Source organism: Mustela putorius, unplaced genomic scaffold, assembly GCF_011764305.1.
Source record: "Mustela putorius furo isolate JIRA1106 unplaced genomic scaffold, ASM1176430v1.1 tig00003836_pilon_pilon_pilon, whole genome shotgun sequence".
Classification (NCBI taxonomy): Eukaryota; Metazoa; Chordata; class Mammalia; order Carnivora; family Mustelidae; genus Mustela; species Mustela putorius.
Window position 1 is genome coordinate 33,076,215 of NW_025421989.1, and position 18,789 is coordinate 33,095,003.

The following is an 18,789-nucleotide window of genomic DNA, read 5'->3' on the forward strand; positions in this document are numbered from 1 at the left end:
AATAGAACATTCTATGTTAACTAACTGGAATTAAAAGCTTAATTTAAAAAAAGTCCTTGGGGAAGATTATCATCAAAAAATAAAAATGCAATTGATCATGAGAAAAACCTTTTCCTTGTGCTTTTATATTTTTCCTGTCTTCCTACCTGGAAAATGGGAATATGTGATGAGTAGAAGTGCAGCAGCCACCTTTTGACCATGAGGGTGAAAGCCATACACACCACGTGTGGTAAGGCAGGAAAATCAAAGGAGCACGGGTGCTTGAAAAGAATATGGAGCCTCCCAATACCATAAATGACCTATTCCTAGTCTTTTTGTGCATGAAAGCCACTGTTCAGAGGGTTTTCTTTAGCTAGCAGCCATGTGTAATCCTGACCCATTAATCCCTTCCATTTGTTTAAAATATATGTCTATCTCTATCTCTATCTCTATACCTATTTATGTCTATATATATGTAGCCTCTGGGCCAAATCCAACCTGCTGCCTGATTTTATGAATAAAGTTTAATTGTGCTATAGCCCTGCTCATTTGTTTATATGTGGTTTGTAGCTGCTTTGATACAACAGCAAATTTGAGTGATTGTGACAAGAGATCACATAGGGCACAACGCCCAAAATACTTACTCTCTGGTTCTTTTTGCAGTCAAATGCTCTACCACTGAGCTATACCCCCATCTCTCTGGTTCTTTTTGGAAATATTTTTCCAGTCTCTGATATAGAATACTTTACAGCACTTGTATAATATTTTAACTTTTTTTTTTTTTTTTTTTGAATAAGCTAGTAAGGGATCTAATTGGTCATGGCTTGCTCTCACTATCTCATACCAGAGGATAGCTTAATAATCTCACCCTTGGTGTGTCTACAATAGCTTTAAAAAATAAGTGGTGTGTAGTGGCTGTGTGGAAATGCAGCATAGAGCATGGGGTTTTGGCTAATTGAAAGACTGAATGTTAATTTCTCCAAAGTTGTTTAAAGATACAGATATGATTTTGCTTATGAAGATTCAAGATGGTGGTATGTAGATTGAATGCCTAAGAATGTGGATGTATGGGGGCACCTGGATGGCTCTGTCAGTGAAATGTCTTCCTTCAGGTCAGGTCATGATCTCAGGGTCCTGTGATCAAGCCCCTTATTGGGGTCCCTGGTTGGCAGGCAGTCTGTTTCTCCTCCCCACCCCTGCCCCCCGCTGCTCCCACTTTCTCTCTCAAATAAATAAGTTTAAAAGAAAAAAAGAATGTGGATGTATGTGCATGTCTGTATCTATTTAATAAATCTGTTTTGAAAATCTCAAATCTGTAGAATAACTGTAAGAATCGTACCATGGGCACTCATGTACCTTTGACCTAGATTTACCAATATTTTACATTTGACTGAATTTCTCTTATGTCTCTCTCAAGAATGAAGACATTCTTTTTTTTTTTAATAGAACCACAAAACATTTAACAAATTCAGGGAATTTATCCTTGATAAAATATTATATAGTCACATTTCAGCCATGGTCCCAATTTTCTCCTTTGTAGCAGTGCCTCTCAAATGTTAGCATGCATCAGAATTACCTGGCAGGGGCTTGTTAAAGCACAGATTCCTCCTGGACCCCATCCCTAGAGATTCTGATACAGAAGATTTGCAGTGGGATTCCAGTATTTTCACTGTTACAAGCTCTTGAGATTTGGTCAAAATGCTTCCATCCTACGTAACATTCCTGATACACTTTCCACCAACCCCACCCCACAGATTCAGACTGCTATCCAGGATCCCCTATTGTGTGCAGTATCATGTTTCTTTAATCTTCTAGAAGCTGGAACAGTTCCTCAGTCTTGCTTTTCTTTGCTTTTCATGATACTGACATTTTTAAAGAGAATACGCAAGTTTTACCCCCCACCCCGACATTTCAGTTTTGGTTTTTCCTGATGTTTTCTCATGATCAGACTTTGATAATGCAACTTGTGGTAAAAATGCTACAAAAATGTTAGTTTGTCCCCTTTGATGGTGATTTAACTTTGATCACTAGGTTAAGGTAGGGTCTACCTAATTTCTCCCCCATACATGTACCTTTTTTTACCTTGTAATTAATATGTAACTTGTGGGGAGATAGTTTAATTCCATTCTCCAACAAACCTGCATCTAATTTACTTATGATTCTTGCCTAAATTATAAGTACATTAAATTGCTAAATATTGCTCTTCTAATATTCCCTTATATTTGTAAGTTTTCATTTTATGGTAAAGAAAGCTTTCCCTCCTTGTCCCTTACTTGCATTTTAAAGACTCAGTATAAACTGATGGTGTCTTATTTTGTTCAGTGGGTTAGAGTCCTTTGTTTTCATTATTCATTTTTGATGCTCAGATTGTCTCTGATTTGACTAGTGCTAGTTTCTGTGTCCTTTTAACATGGCTCCATCTATTTTTGACTGTTCTAGGAACAGGAATTATAAAATATTTTATTCATGTGTACATTTTATCTGCCACTAAACACTTGCTGTGTCCTCATTAGTATATATCTCCAGTACTCTTTGGTGTATGGAAGGGTAATATAAGACATATCTTTTTCCACCAGAGAATGAAAATCTCATTTAATACAGTAGTACCAACATAGATAAAGCAATTAGAGACTAATTTAAGATGGTATATAATATAATCCAGTTTTATTGATTATTTCTAGTTTATTACTTCTAAACCTGATTCATATCACTTACAATAATAATGCATCTCACCTTTGTGAAATAGGAAACAATCCTTGTCTGTAAGTAAGGCTTATTTCTTACTATATGGGAAAAAGTTAATTAGCAAGCTACCTGAGATTTGTCTCTCTGCCTTCAGTGTATAAAATGTAAATTTTGATATAGTTGGATAAATAATTTCAGGTGTTACAATGTCACATAGCGCATAAGTTTGTGGAATGCTATCTGGTATAGTAGATGTTTGACCAATTTTGTGGTTAGCTGGTTAATTCATGCAACCAGTTTTATACACTCCAATTTTATATAGCTTAAATACCTAAGATTGTCTTCCTGTATCCTCTATGTCTCTCAACCGTCTCTTTGTATTTTTCATCCTTTTGTCCTTCTGTATTTTTTTTTCTAGAATAGTTTCTTCTGCTCTCTCTTCAAGAATACTAACTCACTCCCATTTTATCTGTCTTATAATACTCATGTATTGAATTCTTCATTTTGGCTATTGCCATTTTTTTTCCTGTTCTAGAGATTCTCTCTTTTTCAAATATGCTGTAGAACTTACAGTTTCCAGTTCTCTCCTGAAAATTTCAGTTTCATGTTTGTTAACATCATAAACATAGTCATTTTAAGATCTATATCTGATGTTAACTGGACCCAGTATAATGAGCATTTCACAAAATATACAAATATCGAATTCTTATGTTGTACCCCTGAAACTAGCATAATGGTTTGTGTCAATTATACCTCAATTTAAAAAAAGGCAAAATAGTACAGGTCTATGATTCCCAAACCTACATTTGATGTGAAATGTTGGGCACCTCTGTCTAGGTTCTAAATTTGAACTCAGTTCTCCTATGCAGAAGGCATTGTACTTGATCGACTGGGAGAATGCATCCTTCTGTAGTCTGGCTCTAACTTTCACTTTTTAAAAAAGTCCAGGGTTTTTCAGTAGATACTAGTTTTCCTTGGAGTTAATGGTTAGAACAGGGCTACACAACAGCGTTTATACAGGAGGTGAAGATAAATTGTTACTTGGGGAAGAAAAAGAACAATGGCAGGAGTTTTATGTGGAACTGAGTGTGCAGTAACAGCTCTGTGCATATCTAATCAGGCTACGATTGATAGGTTGATTAAACATGGCAAGTGAGCCAATGTATCAGAAAGACAAATTCCTCCCTGTCCTGAGCTAAGATGGCAACATGAGGAAGTGGGGCCAAAGAGTCATAACATTACACTATCACAATGATAAATAGTGTCAATGATGTTGTGTTATTTCGAGGTGCTTGCTTATGTTCTAAGTGTGAAATGAATAATAATCTTAATGATAAACATTATTTTGCTGATGTGGTTGATGATGTGTGTCCTTTCTGGGTTAAAATAAGGAGAGCATTTCAAGACAATTTCTTTTTTAAGGCAAAGGAGATCATTCTTTATCTTAAATATGAAGTTGGTGGATTTTTTTTTTTATCTTTTGAAATTATCTAGATAAGACCTAAGTGCTCACTGTGTGGATCTAGGTGGATAGGATGATGATAAAAGATGCCGCTGAAACTCCTATGCATTTGCCAGTTCCACAGTGGGAAGAATAAATCACAGAGGGGGACTCAGAGCGAATTCAAATAAACCCCAAAACTGTGTGGTTTCTTCAAAGTCATCACAGATGTCAGAGTAGTAGAATAATGCTCTTCTAAAATAGAAGAATTCACAGTAAGTCAGGTCAGGAGCCCTAGCTGGGGGAGAATTGTTGGATATCATTACTTAAGTTTTTTTCCCCTTCTTCTTTATCCATAATGTCTAAGATGAAAATATTCTCTACTAATCTTCCTCTCAGCTGACCCCCTATCCTAAAAAAAAAAAAAAAAAAAAAAAAAAAAAAAAAAAAAAAAAAAAAAACAAACACCTCTCTGTCTGGTAATTGTAATACCTAAAGCTCCGTGGCTCTGTTTCTGTTGTGTGATGTTTGTATAAAGATGTTTGTAAAGACTTGATTCTTTAGCAAAAGCCTCAGTTATTCCTGTTTGAGGATCCACACTTCCAACAACAATGTTAAAAGAATCCATTCTTCTCCTGGAAAAAAAAAGTGTGTTTGTATGTGTGTGTGTGTGAAGAATGAATGGTAGAATTACAATGGAGTAGGATTATACTCTATAAAATTGTAGTCAAACATATTGGGGAAGAACATGCTGTGTCCAGATTGCAGCTGCTTAATACCTAAATGATACTTAATAATAAATGAAATATTAACGGCAGTTATTTCATAGAGTTGTCATAAGAAGTGAAAGAGGTAATACGTATAAAGGACACAGCCCCAGAGCCTGGCAAGCACTCAGTAAATGTTAACTGTTCTTTATCTTAGATATTCAGAAGAGAGTCTCAAGTTTTGCATGTAGGAAGTACTTGAGATGGCATTGGCAAATGTATTCATGTATTCATTAATTTTTTTTGAGTTTTTATTTATTTATTTGACAGAGATTACAAGTAGGCAGAGAGGCAGGCAGAGAGAGAGAGGAGGAAGCAGACTGCCGGCCGAGCAGAGAGCCTAATGTGGGGCTTGATCCCAGGACTCTAGGATCTCAACCTGAGCTGAAGGCAGAGGGTTTAACCCACTGAGCCACCCAGGTGCCCCCATGTATTCATTAATTTATTCATCAGTTATTTTGTTTGAAAGATATACAAGAAATAGTTGTTGAAAGAAAGAATTGGAGCAACTGGTAGAGAAAAACAAGGGTGGAATCAGAGAGACAAGCGTAGAGGTGCATAGAAAGAGCAGGGCAAAGCTGAGAGTCAACATGATTCACATGAGGGATAATGGGAAGATTGGGATGTTCCAGAGAAAGATAATAATCTACAGAAAAATGGTGGGCGAGTGTAAGATCTTGTAATGGTCTGTGATTATCTTCAATACGTGGGCACTTCTGGGTCATCTTCTCCTGTTCCTAACCCAGTCCTATGATATTAAGCTGATTATGTGTACAATAATGCTGCTATCCCCTATCAAGTAAACGAATGGGCTTTTTCGCCTGACATAATAGGTACTCCTTGAGTAATCCGAAAGGCTCCGTTCCATTAAAGTCTTTTAGCTCGCGTGCCCTGTGTCTTTCTATATGCGAGGAGAAGAATCTTTGAGAGCCATTTTATCTGAAGCTACGGAAGCAGTGATTCTCAAGCTTCTGCATTCATTAGAGCCACTGGGAAGAGAGCCTCATGCTGAGAGACGCTGGTTTCTTGGGGTGGAATGGAATGTATAGAATTTGCCTTTCTAATCAGTTCCCGGGGGATGCTGAGCTGCTGGTCCAGGGACTATGCTGTGAGAGCCACTGGACAAATGACATTAAGGTACATCAAGTACTGAAATTGATAGACTTAGAGCGTGTTTTCTTTAGGTAATTTTCTAAAATCCATATTTAGTTGTGCCTCCTACTCATGGAAGACAATTATTTGAAATAACTTATAAGGAAAAAAAAAACCCTTTTAATTTATATTTTATCTTAGCCCTTCCCTTGCTGTAATTTTGATTTTGATTGTCTTGCTGTTAAGGTTAACTGTTTTGAGAGGTCTAAGCTACCATTAAACTCCATTAGCATTAAAAATTTTCTAATACTTCAGAGAGATCCTGTTGCATTATTCATAAATCTGAATGGGTTGAGTGGGAGTTTTTCTACAAGTGATTTTTATAATAGGCCTTTCACAAATGTAAGCATGGATTCTTTCATCAGTGCATTCTTGCTGTTCATAATATGTCAACATTTTAAATAAAACACATGTGCAAATTTAATGGCATTTTTCCTTTATGATCGTATATCTCTTTAAAGGAAAATACACACCTCCCTTCAGACTCCTGCTAATTGTACGTGCTGTCACCTCCGACCTAAATGAGTCACACCAGGATTTACATGCCACTTCTTCTGACAAGTACCTGAAAGTTGAAGTAATCTTCACACATTCCGTGTCATTCTTCCCTCACAGTTCTTGAATGCATTATGAGCAGGAAATTACTTTGACTGATGATAAGAGTTCGGGGGAGGTTTCCCCAAAGGGTGCCCTGTATATCCACTCGCCTCCAGTCTTCTCTGTCACTTCCTCCCATTTCCCTATTGGCTGGACCTCACTTCATCTCCTTCCTCAAATAAAACTAACAGAAGGCTTTGGGGGCCCCGCATGCCTCAGTTGGTTAAAATGTCTGACTCTGGATTTTGGCGCAGGCGATGATCTCAGGGTCTGGAGTTGGAGCGGGCTTAGGGCGGAGCCTGCTTAGGATTCTCTTTTTCCCTCTCTCTGCCCCTTCCCACCTTTCATGTGCTGGCTCTCTCTCAAGCATAACAAAACAAAACAAAAAACAGAAACAAAAGCTAAAGGCTTTTGTGTGTGGCAGACTTCTAAATCTTGGTAATAATAGGGAAGGGAATAGTGACAGCCCAGCCCCGCACCACAAAGAACTTCTAAGTGACTCTCCTACTGCCATGTTCCCAATTCCTCAGCTGTGCCCTGTCATGAGGAATTTCTCCTTAGGCCTCCATATTGCTTATGTTTAGTACCTCTTCCCCCCTCCCCTGCTCTCATCCCTACTTCCCTTGCTACAGGCCTCCCCCTCAGCTGCCTTCATGTCTCTTACTCTGTTTCACAGACTCATTCAACTAACTCTCTTTTCTGGCTCTCAAACTTTGTGCAAGGGCCCTTGTAGTTCTCCATTACAAAAGCTAGTCAAAATCCATCACCAAAGTATTCTTCTTAACAAACAAGCTATCTGCCTCTGTGCTGATGTGAGTCATTGCCCTAAAGAGAAATAAGGGGCTGCAGTCAGTATTCTTTTCTGTACCATTTTTAAAAATTTTATTCCTGCCACACTGGTTAAAGGAAAGATGATAGGGCTGCTTGCCACCCAGAGTGTTTCTGTGGATTGGCATGAGTTTGGAAAAGAACAATGAAGGTGAATTAGGAAGAGCACTCCTGGCTTAGAATTCAGATTCCTGGTGCTAGCCCTGCTTTTCTGTGGCAGCGGGGTCTTGAAACAAGCCACATGGTCTGCGTTTCTTCATTTGTTCATTGAAGGAGTCCGGTCAGTATAAGCTTAAGCAGAAACCTAAAGACAAACAAAACCAGGGCCGCCTGGGTGGCTCAGTGGGTAAGCCTCTGCCTTCGGCTCAGGTCATGATCTCAGGGTCCTGGGATCGAGTCCCACATTGGGTTCTCTGCTCAGCAGGGAGCCTGCTTCCCTCTCTCTCTCTCTCTCTCTGCCTGCCTCTCTGCCTACTTGTGGTCTCTGTCAAATAAATGAAATCTTTGAAAAAAAAAAAAAAAGATAAAACCAACTCACAGTAGGGCCTCCTGAAGCAGGGTGGCCAGACCCACCCCCTTAATTCTCCCTCCTCCTCAGGCCCCTTGAGCTCCCTCACAGCACAGTTCGGAAAACACTGATCTGGATGGTTTTCATCCACAATTGTTCCCGGCTTTTCTCATGTTTCTGACCAGAATTCACAGTTGACTATAACTGCTCCTTGTAAGTAGAATGAGAGTAGGTAGATGGGAGCCTGAGAGAGAAATGTTCCATGGCCTAACAGAGCTGAGGAATTTTGGAGTTGTGTGATGTTCAGTCATGAGTTAGTTGTCTGTGGCCCTGGGCTAAGCCCTGACCAAATCTCCTTTGTCCCCACCCTATGTATTCACCATATTTGAAGGTAATCCAGTCAGAACTGTGGAATCGCTATATTGTATGCCTGAAACTAACGTAACACTGCTCGTAAACTATACTGTAATTAAAATTTAGAAAATGAAAAGTCTGTCACAGATCTAGCCTACTTAAGAAAAGATGTCCCTGTTGAAAAACACTTATCTAGAAAAAGAGGCTGGGGATGATTTTGATTGAAATTCGACCTTTGGGGCACTGGGTGGCTCAGTCAGTTGGGCACCTGCCTTCAGGTCAGGTCATGATCCCAGGGTCCTGGATTCGAATCTTGCATTGGGCTTTCTGCTCAGCGGGGGGCCTGCTTCTCCCTCTCCCATTCCCCAGGCTTGTGCACTCACACTCTCTCTTTCTCTCTCTGTCAAATAAATAAAATAAAAAAGAAAGTTGACCTTTGGTATTTGACAATAACTGATTAACATTTTGTTGTCTGATGATCCCTGTGCAATCAACACTATACTTACAAAAACCCATTGTCTGACCGTTGTGGATAAAATTTCCAGGACTATGTTTAATAAAAGTATAAGAGTGGACATCCTTGTTTTTTTCCTGATCTTTGGGGGAAAGCTCTTTGTTTTTTCCCATTGAGTTTTAAGTATGCTGTGGGATTTTCATACATGGCCTTTATTATGTTGAGGTATATTCCCTTAAATCTACTTTGTTGAGAGTTTTTGTATTGAATGCTTTTTATGCATCTATTGAAATGATCATAAGGTTTTTATCCTTCCTCTTGTTAATGTGAGGTATCATGTTGATCGATTTTTAAATATCAGAATGCCCTGGAATAAATCCCACTTGATCATGGTGAAAGATTTTTGAAATGCATCAGTGGATTCAGTTTGCTGATATTTTTTGAAGATTTTTGCATCTATGTTCATCAGAGATACTGGCCTATAAGTCTCTCTCTCTCTCTCTCTCTCTCTCTCTCTGTTTGTTTGTTTTTTGGTGTTTTTATCAGAGTAAGGCTGGCCTCAGAGAATGAATTTGGAAGCTTACCTTCCTCATTTAATTTTATTTATTTTTTGGAATAGCTAGAGAAAGAATAGGTATTAACTCTTCCTTAAAAGTTTCATAGAAAGTTTAAAACTTTCTTTAAAAGATGGCTTCACAGGTAGAATTCACCTGTGAAGCCATCTGGTCCTGGATTCTTTTTGTTGGGAGTTTTTTTTTTTTTTATTACCGATTCAGTCTCCTTGCTGGTGATACATCTGTTCAAATTTTTCTATTTCTTCCTGTTTTAGCTTTGCTAGGTTTTATGTTTCTACGAATTTACCATTTCTTCTAGATTGTCCAATTGTTAGCATATAATTTTTCATAATGATATCTTATAATCTTTTGTATTTCTGTGATATCAGTTGTTATTTTTCCTCCTTCATTTCAGATTCTGTTTATTTTAGTCCTCTATTTTTTCCTTGTTGAGTCTGGCTAAAGGTTTATCAATTTTTCTGATCTTTTCAAATAGCCATTTCCTTGTTTCATTGATTGTTCTATTTGCTTTTTTTTCTTTTTTTTGCCTCTATTTCTGCTCTAATCTTTATTATTTCTTTCCTTCTACTGGTTGTGGGTTTTATTTGTTATTTTTCTAGCTCATTTAGGTGTAAGGTTAGGTTGTTTGAGATTTTGTTTGTTTCTTGGGGTAGGTCTGTACTGCTATAATTTTCTCTCTTAGGATAACTTTTGCTGTCTCCCAAAGATTTGGGACCATTTTGTTATATTTATTTTTCTACATATTTTTAACTTTTTCTGTAATTTCTTGGTTGTCTCATTCATTGTTTAGTAGCTTTTTATTTGCTCCCCATGTATTTGTGTTCTTTCCATATCTTTATCTTATGATTGATTTTCAGTTCCACACTATTGTGATCAGAGTAGATGCATGATATGATTCAGTCTTTTTTCATTTTGCTGAGTTGTTTTGTGGCTTAACATGGAATTTGTTCCAGAGAATATTCTATGTGCACTTAAAAAGGATGTATATTCTGCTGTTTTTAGATGGACTGTTCTGAATATTTCTATCAGGTCCATCTGGTCCAATATGTCATTGAAAGCCACCGTTTCCATGTTGATTTTCTTTCTGGATGATGTATCCATAAGTGCAGTGTTAAAGTCCTACTGTTACTGTATCACTGTCAATTTCTTACTTTATGTCTGTTACGGGTTGCTTTGTATATTTAAGTGCCCACATATTGGGTACACAAAATTTGTATTTGGTATATCCTTTTGTTGGATTATTCCCTTTATCATTATGCAGTATCCTTTGTCTCTTGTGACAATATTTCTTTTAAAATCCATTTTGTATGCTATAAGTAGGGTAATTCTGTTTTTTTTTTTTTTTTTTTAAAGATTTTATTTATTTATTTGACAGACAGAGATCACAAGTAGACAGAGAGGCAGGCAGAGAGAGAGAGAGAGGAGGAAGCAGGCTCCCTGCCGAGCAGAGAGCCCGATGCGGGACTCGATCCCAGGACCCTGAGATCATGACCTGAGCCGAAGGCAGCGGCGTAACCCACTGAGCCACCCAGGCGCCCCTAATTCTGTTTTTAAAAGAATTCTATATTGATGTGGATATGAATTACATGATTTTTAAATTTACCATTTTATTTCCTGGAAACAGTTTGTTGAGTATTTTTAATTCAGGGGAAGTAATAATATGATGTAGCTTTATTTTAACAGTCAACTGTCCCTCAACTGTGTTGAAATTTCTTTCCCATAGATCAAATAGTACCATTATGATATCTTAGCCAGATTCTATAATTCTCATCTTACTTTGCATTCCTGGGAAAGAAGATTCATTTCATTTCAGAAATTAATGTCTTCCCTATTGGCACTATAGGGAATAATCTATCTTTCCTAGCATCCTTCAGTAGGCCTGAAGGGAAGAGACTGGCCTCCAATGTTGTTGGCTTACAGGTGGTTTAATAAACTTAGAGTGTGTCTTCAACCTAGTGGCTTAAACTTTCATCTACATCCTGCTATAGTATGTTTACTTACTCTAACAGTAAACTAATTTTTGCCTCTTGAGTTCACATCAAGAAACCTATTATTGGGACATGCCAATTTGAGTTTTTAAGATTTATAGGTATAACATACGCCTGAGTCAGTGTGAGCTGGCTCAGGTTCAGAATAAAGGGAATGAGAAAATCAGAACATCAAAAATCATGGCTAGAATAAGACCACTGTTGGTATAAGTGCTGAGAACTACAAACAGGTTAAGATCAAATTCAGGGATATTAAGGATTCAACAATCAAACAGTAAAATGCTGGACCCATGGACTTACTTGAGGGATGACTGGCAGAGGTGAAATGATTATCTCCAGAAAAGTTATGTTAGTGACAGCAGTACCTGATAATTGAATGTGGGAGAAATGTAACAGATTCAACCAGGAAAGTCCTTGCAGCCTCAGATTCTCTCTGGTATTTGGCCTATTAGGACTGCTCTCAGAAGACATACAATAGGGAAGAGTTACTTTTGTTAGTAGAAAATTGATCTTTCTTACTGCAGACGATTTCATCTTGGTCATCGTGACACAAGGTCTTCTGCCAAAAGTAGCTTTTTGCTTGTTGGAATTTTCTAATGGCTTTTTTCCTGCCCAGCCTTTCTCTTCTTCTTCACTCCATTGCTCTGACCCCTCTTTTGTCCTACTTCCTTCTTCCCTTCACTTCCACCCTTACTTCACTGTCTCTTCCTTCTCCCTCACTTTTTAGGGACTAAATTAGCTGTCTTCCTATTACATGGTTCACCACCCCCACCTTTTTCTTTTTTGGGGGGTAATCTCTGCTCGGTTAGTTTTATTTGTGATTGCTTTGTGAACTGCTCTGTGATTGCTCTGTGCATGATAGGACATTTCTTATTTCCTTCAGAGAACTGCTACCATTTTAACTGGGCTTTACATCTTTTTTGTTTTCTAGAACCCTTCTGAGGAATACACTTATTTTGAGTATGTGTGATGGTTACGTTTTCCTGTTTAGGAGAAGTGAAAGATACATAGATTTGGCAGGCAGACTTTGGTGTAGATTTTTCCATCTTGTAACCTTAGTCAAGTTATTTATGTATTCTTTATTCAGTTTTTTTTTTTTTACTACAAGTAAGGATAATAATAACTGCCTCCATAGAATGTTATGACTAAATAAGATGAACTATTTAATCATTAACACTTTAATTTGAAAACTTTAATTTTCTTCTGTTTCCACTCTAACTTGTATTCATTTTTCTCATACTTGAAAAGATTTTCAAACTAGGTCAAGGTACCAAACAACCCAGTCAGTTTAAGTCCAAACACACACAGTTCCAAATTTCCTTCTTCATAGTTTCATTTTTTTTTTTTTTTCAACAGAAGGACCATTTCTTAAGTGGACAAGACTTACTCCAAGAGGTTTCAGTTTTATTTTCTTGAACTTATTTCATTTAAATCTTGAGTAATTTTCTTCCAATTTTATCCTATTATCAAGCAGTATAAGGAACAATAATGATAATGAAAATCATGTAACAGAGTAGTAAAGGTTGACAAGAACAAGAAGTGGGGCCCTGGGGTGGCTCAGTTGGTTGAGTGTCTGACTTTTGGTTTCAACTCAGGGCATGATCTCAGGGTTGTGAGATCGAGTCCCGGGTTGGACTCTATACTCTGTGGGGAGTCTGCTTGAGATTCTCTCCTTCTCCCTTTCTCTCTGCCCCTCCCCCCACTTACATTTTCTCTCTCTCTCTCTCAAATAAATAAATCTTTAAAAAAAAATAAGGACAAGAAGTAGAACACGAGCAGCTCTTGTTTCTATGAATATTAGTTATTCTTCTGGAATTTTAGAGTACAAAATCATCCCTGAAATCCATTCTCTGCATTAGTTTAATATATCATTTTGACTAAATGTTGATTCCCTAGGTTAATCACTTCTCAGCCTGGCAATACTTTATAAAATACCTGTCCTCTTCTCGAATTCATACAGGAATCTTGATACTTTTTTTTTTTCAGATTAAAATATCCTGTGAAGGCTGGGTATATTGGAGTTGTGGAGCATGAAGTGAATTCCTGTGGAATTCATTTGAGGAGATTTTCATGTTTTATCTTCATTTGTTCCATGAATATTTATTAAATTTCTGAAGCAGAAATAACATGAATAAGACAGCCTCTATCCACCTAAAATCCACAGTTGGGTAGGAAAGAGAGATTTGCAAACCATTGCAGCTTTATTTTAGTTGTTGTTGCTCCTTTTTGTTCTGTTAACCCTTCCAATCTCTGTTTAGTCTCAAGCGTAGTCTCTGGTGTGGCAGCCACATTTAATTTGTTTCCTAGAAACCACTGCCGATTCCTTTCTTTTCCAGCTCCCCTCCACTATAGAAGCTGAACAAGCCTGAGACTCACTTTCCTATACTCCCTTGTCTAATGAAATACAGGGGAAATTTTTCTGGGGCTCATGAAAAGTTTGTGTCTTGTCATAAAAGGAACAAGGTACATGAGGAGAAAGTCTGTTTCGATTTCATTTCTATCATGTCCCACATTCAAATGTTTTCTTTTTATTGTGTTGCTTGGAACTGGGAAAGCTATCTTGCAGTCATGAAGCAACCAGCCAGTGGGCCAAATTCCATATGCTAAGTATGGTCAAACATAACAATAGTAAGAGCCTAGATATTTGGTGACATGGGTAAGCCACCAAACCAACTTGATGCTGCTCTACCTTAAGTAGTTCATGTCACTGTAGTTTTTTATCATTGTTGTTGCTTCTGTCGTTGCTGGTATTGCTGTTACTTGCTGCCCAAAGCATTCCTCATTGATCAATCTGGAAGGAGTTACTTACGTCATTAATATTTCAGCCTTAATAATCTTAATTTGTCAGACTTTGCAAGGGCTGGGCAAGATTGGTACATTCTGATTGCAGTTAGGGGGTAGAATAGGAAAGAGGTAAAATTAAAAAATGATCACCATGTTGAAGGAGGGTTGTTGGGCACTAGGGAAGAAACAGTGCCTTAAGAACAAAGAGAAGAAAAAAACTAAGAGGGAATGCCTAGTACACATTTTGCCCTTATAATTGAGCCTGGAGGGATCCTGAGTTCAGCATTAAAAAAGGATGACTTCACTCATGTGGAATTTAAGGAACAAAACAAATGAATAAAGAATACAAAAGAGATAAACAAACCCCAGACTCTTTTTTTTTTAATTTTTTATTTTTTATAAACATATATTTTTATCCCCAGACTCTTTTTTTTAAAAGATTTTATTTATTTATTTGACAGAGATCACAAGTAGGCAGAGGCAGGCAGAGAGAGGAAAGGAAGCAGGCTCCCCACCGAGCAAAGAGCCCGACGTGGGGCTCGATCCCAGGACCCTGGGATCATGACCTTAGCAGAAAGCAGAGGTTTTAACCCACTGAGCCACCCAGGTGCCCCCAGACTCCTAAATACAGAAAGAAAACTGGTGGTTGCCAGAGGGGAGGGGGCGGGGGATGGGTGTAAAGTAGGTGAAAGGAATTAGGAGTATACTTTTTTTTTTTTTAATGGATCAGTTATTTAAATAGGTTCTTTGTAAGAAATTTAGACCACCAGTTTGTGAGGATAAACTCCATCTGGGAGAGAAAACACAGAGCACAACAGCCCTGGAGCTGAGGGAGAGCTTTGATTTGGGGCAAGATTTGGGAGACTGCAGATTTGGGATCAACCTTGCCCTGCTCTGTAATCTCTTTTTTCTCTTTCCCTGTGAGGAGGATCTCACTTTCCCGGTGTCCGGGTTTCTGCATCTTCTTGAAGTGAGAACGGTCAGTGAGAACTCTGGGGATCTTCACAGCCCCGGTACAATTTTGGTGGAGGTGGCAATGACAGATTGGTGTTGTGTTCCGCATTTTTTTTGGCAGTGAAACTGCTATTCTCTGAATTTTTTATAGAGTGAAACCTGACATAGGAATTTCAGATTGACTTTTTTTGCCAAAGCACAGGTAGATGTGGCGTGGGAAAGGACCCCGGCTGATGTATCCAGACGGGACGCCCCGTGCGGGTGCTGTTGCAAAGAGAGTCATGAATCTGGAAAGGTGACCGGTTTTCCAAACGCTCTCCCGTCCTCCAGAAGAGGCAAAACAACAATGGCATAACTCTATACACGAACAAGGGTTAGTTCTGAAAATCAGTAATATACATGCACAAACATTAGAACATGAGGGGGGAGAAAAATGAAACACTACAAATCCCACATTGCCTTGTTCTCGTTTTCACGACGTTTCTGCACCAGACCCTTCGAGGCTTCGGGGGTGCCTCCTCCCAGCAGTAGAGAGAGCCTCCCCGCAGGCTGGCCAGAAAGACAAGGCTCTCCCCCCGCACCCGGGGATGAGGCTGCCCTCGACAAACACAGAACCTACCAGAGAGAACGAGTACGACACACTATCGTTAATCAGTTTTCATCGAGAAGGGCCCCGCTGCAGCCAGAGGTCCGATCGCAAGCAGCGCGCCCCTGCTCAGCAGCTTCTGGAAAACAACCCGCTTGCCTCTGTGGCGTCCAGTCAGAATGATCACACTGGCCCCAGGAGTGATGCCATTTCCAGTTTTCCCACGTGCTAACGGGGAGGTCTTTTTGCCGAGGATCAACAGCTTTCGAGACACAACTTGAGTAGGATCAAACCTTGGCATTTTGTGAAGTTTAACCATTCAGGTTCCACCGTTCTTGTCGCCACCAACTGGTTTTGTGACAGTAGCAAGAATGAGATTAATCCTGGATTTAACTCCTGAATACTTCCTCTTGTACAGGACCTTTCTAGAATACATATCTGATGGGGAAAATCTGCCAATTCCTCTAACTGGGACAGGGGTTGAGCTGCAAATAGAGCTGTTGTTTCTTGGTGTTTTAGCCTTGAAGTTACCCTTCTTAACCTTGCCACCAGCATCAGTCTTCTTGGCTTCAGGTTTCTTCTCCTTAGCATCTGAATTCTCAACTTTCTCACTGGCCACCTTGCAAGATGGGAAAGGGCAAGAGTACACTTCTCTTGGTGAGCACTGAGAAATGTATAGAATTGTTGAATCATTCTGTTGTACACCTGAAACTGACACCACACTGTATGTTAGTTATACTTGAAAAAAAATGGAAAGGAAAAAAATGTAGTGTTTGGTTTATAATTCATTCTTTGCTGTTTAACATCCTAATTACATGTGAACTGTGGTAGATTTTTAATTCTACCCCGGATCCATCCTGTTGTATAGATGGTACATTGAGTAATTAGAGCATATCTGTTGTAAAAAAAAAAAAAGTAAAAATATGAGCTGTGATATTGTTATTACTATTTTGGACTATTGATTATTAATGATCCCAACCTTTTTTGAGTTTTTAGGAAGTCTTCACTCAATGCCTATTTTGAATCTTCAAGGAATGCCATTTTAATGAGGTTGGAACTTGAAAAAAATATTAGAACACTTCTCTAAGTAGATTGAGTTACATATATCTTTCTCTTGTTTTTCACCCTTCTCTCTAGTTAAGGAAATTTCAGTTATGGTTTTGGTCATCCTCTTGCTCTTAGATAAGTTATATGGTGGTGTGACTTTCTGTTAACACCTGTTCTACTCTATTTCTTATTTAGAGAAAACTTGGCAAATGTAAATTTAAAAGATATCACTGTATTCTGTTTATGTATTTTAGGGAATAATTATTTGCTCAAAATATCTTTAGAGGAGTTCTTTTAGGTAGAAAGATTTTTGAATATCATTTGATAACATATTTGAATTAAAACGTTTCAGAAAATGATGTAAAGCAGAGTAGATCTTCATCTACTTTTACCCTTCTGAAGGTTTGGTATATGCTTTCAGCAGAATTTATATTTAGAATTCTCTTTACAACCAGGAGATACATAATGCTTTCCAGTAAGATATTCAGACCAGGGGAGCCTGGGTGGCTCAGTCGTTAAGCGTCTGCCTTCAGTTAAGTTCATGATCCCAGGGTCCTGGGATTGAGTCCCGCATTGGGTTCCCTGCCCAGCAGGAAGTCTCCTTCTTCCTCTCCCACTCTCCCTGCTTGTGTTCCCTCTTTTGCTGTCTCTCTCTGTCAAATAAATAAATAAAATCTGAAAAAAAAAAAAAAAAAGAAAAGAAACTGAGACCAGCATGTTGCTATCTTGGTGGCTCCAGTAGTGATTGAAATTACCTTTAATGTGTGATGTGTATTCAGTTGGTTTACATAAGCTATCCTTTATGCCATAATAGTTTTATTACAGAGGCTAATAATTTAGCATGTACTTTTGACTAAATAAGTACTTTTTCTAAAAAGGTACCAAGTAAGTACCTTTTTATGGTATGATAGTTGTAAAAATATTTGGAAACTTAACCTTGGTTTTGTGTGGTGATTTTCTGGTCTATTGAAGTTTTTGAATTGTTTGATCAGTGGTGTACATGATGGATATTATGTATCCAACATGTAATACTAGTTTTACTTTTATAAGAATTACCAAAGCTGAGTAGAGCTTGGGAAAGAGTCTGAGTAGAACAATAACCATGGAAGAAATTGGAGTAGGTAGAAATTGACATGATCTGGGAGGGTAGAAAGGTTTTCAAAGGAAAAAAAAAAAACAAATTATGAATCCATAAAGTAAAACAAACAAACAAACAAAATGACCTGTGAGTAACCATAATTTTAGAAGTTTGGTACATGGGTATATACCAAAGAAAAATAGAATCTAAGAGGCCCAGTTCTCTTCTTACCAAAATACTGTTTAGATGTGAAAATAAATGCACACTCCCAGCCTTGGAGCTTTTGCAAATAAAGAGAGAGATTTTAAAGCTCTTTAGGCAGGAGGATTTATAGATATGTTAGTCAAGGTTCTCCAGAGAGAAAGAACAAATAGGAGACATAGACATACGTATTATATATATATATATATATATGTATATGTCTATATGTGTACATATGGAAATGTATGTATGTACATATATACAAAATATACATTTTACTATCTACATATGTGCGTATGATTTATTGCAAAGAAGTGCCTCACGTGACTGTGGAGGCTGAGAAGTCCAGACCCTGAAGAGTCAGTGGTACCCTGAAGTTCCATTCTCAGTCCAAAGGCCTAAGAACCAGAACAGCAGCCGGTGTAGGTTCCAGGTCTCGCCCAAAGGCAGAAGAACCCTTATGTTCTAGCTTGAAGACTGTCAGGCAGAGAGAGAATTCTTTCTTACCCAGTCTTTTATTCTGTTCAGGTCTTCAAGTGATGGGATGTGGCCCACTCACATCTGGAAGGACTACCTGCTTTATTTAGCCTACCAATTCAAATGCTAATCTCCTTCAGAAACCCTGTCACACATTCACCCAGAATAATGTTTAGCCACGTATCTGGACACCCTGCAGCCGGCAGTCAAGTTAACACTTAATTTTTAACTACCACACAGGACTTAGTAATTGACTGTAAAGGAAAATGTAAAATCTAAGTGGGATCCCGAGTTTCTGAATGGGGCAATGAGGTTAATCTTATTATTATCTTGC

The 18,789-nt window shown here is 38.2% G+C and overlaps 1 pseudogene; it reads right to left on the minus strand.

Moving 5' to 3' along the window:
• Positions 1-14,870: 14,870 nt before the first annotated feature.
• On the minus strand, positions 14,871-18,361 carry LOC101678370 (annotated as a pseudogene).
• Positions 18,362-18,789: the final 428 nt, after the last annotated feature.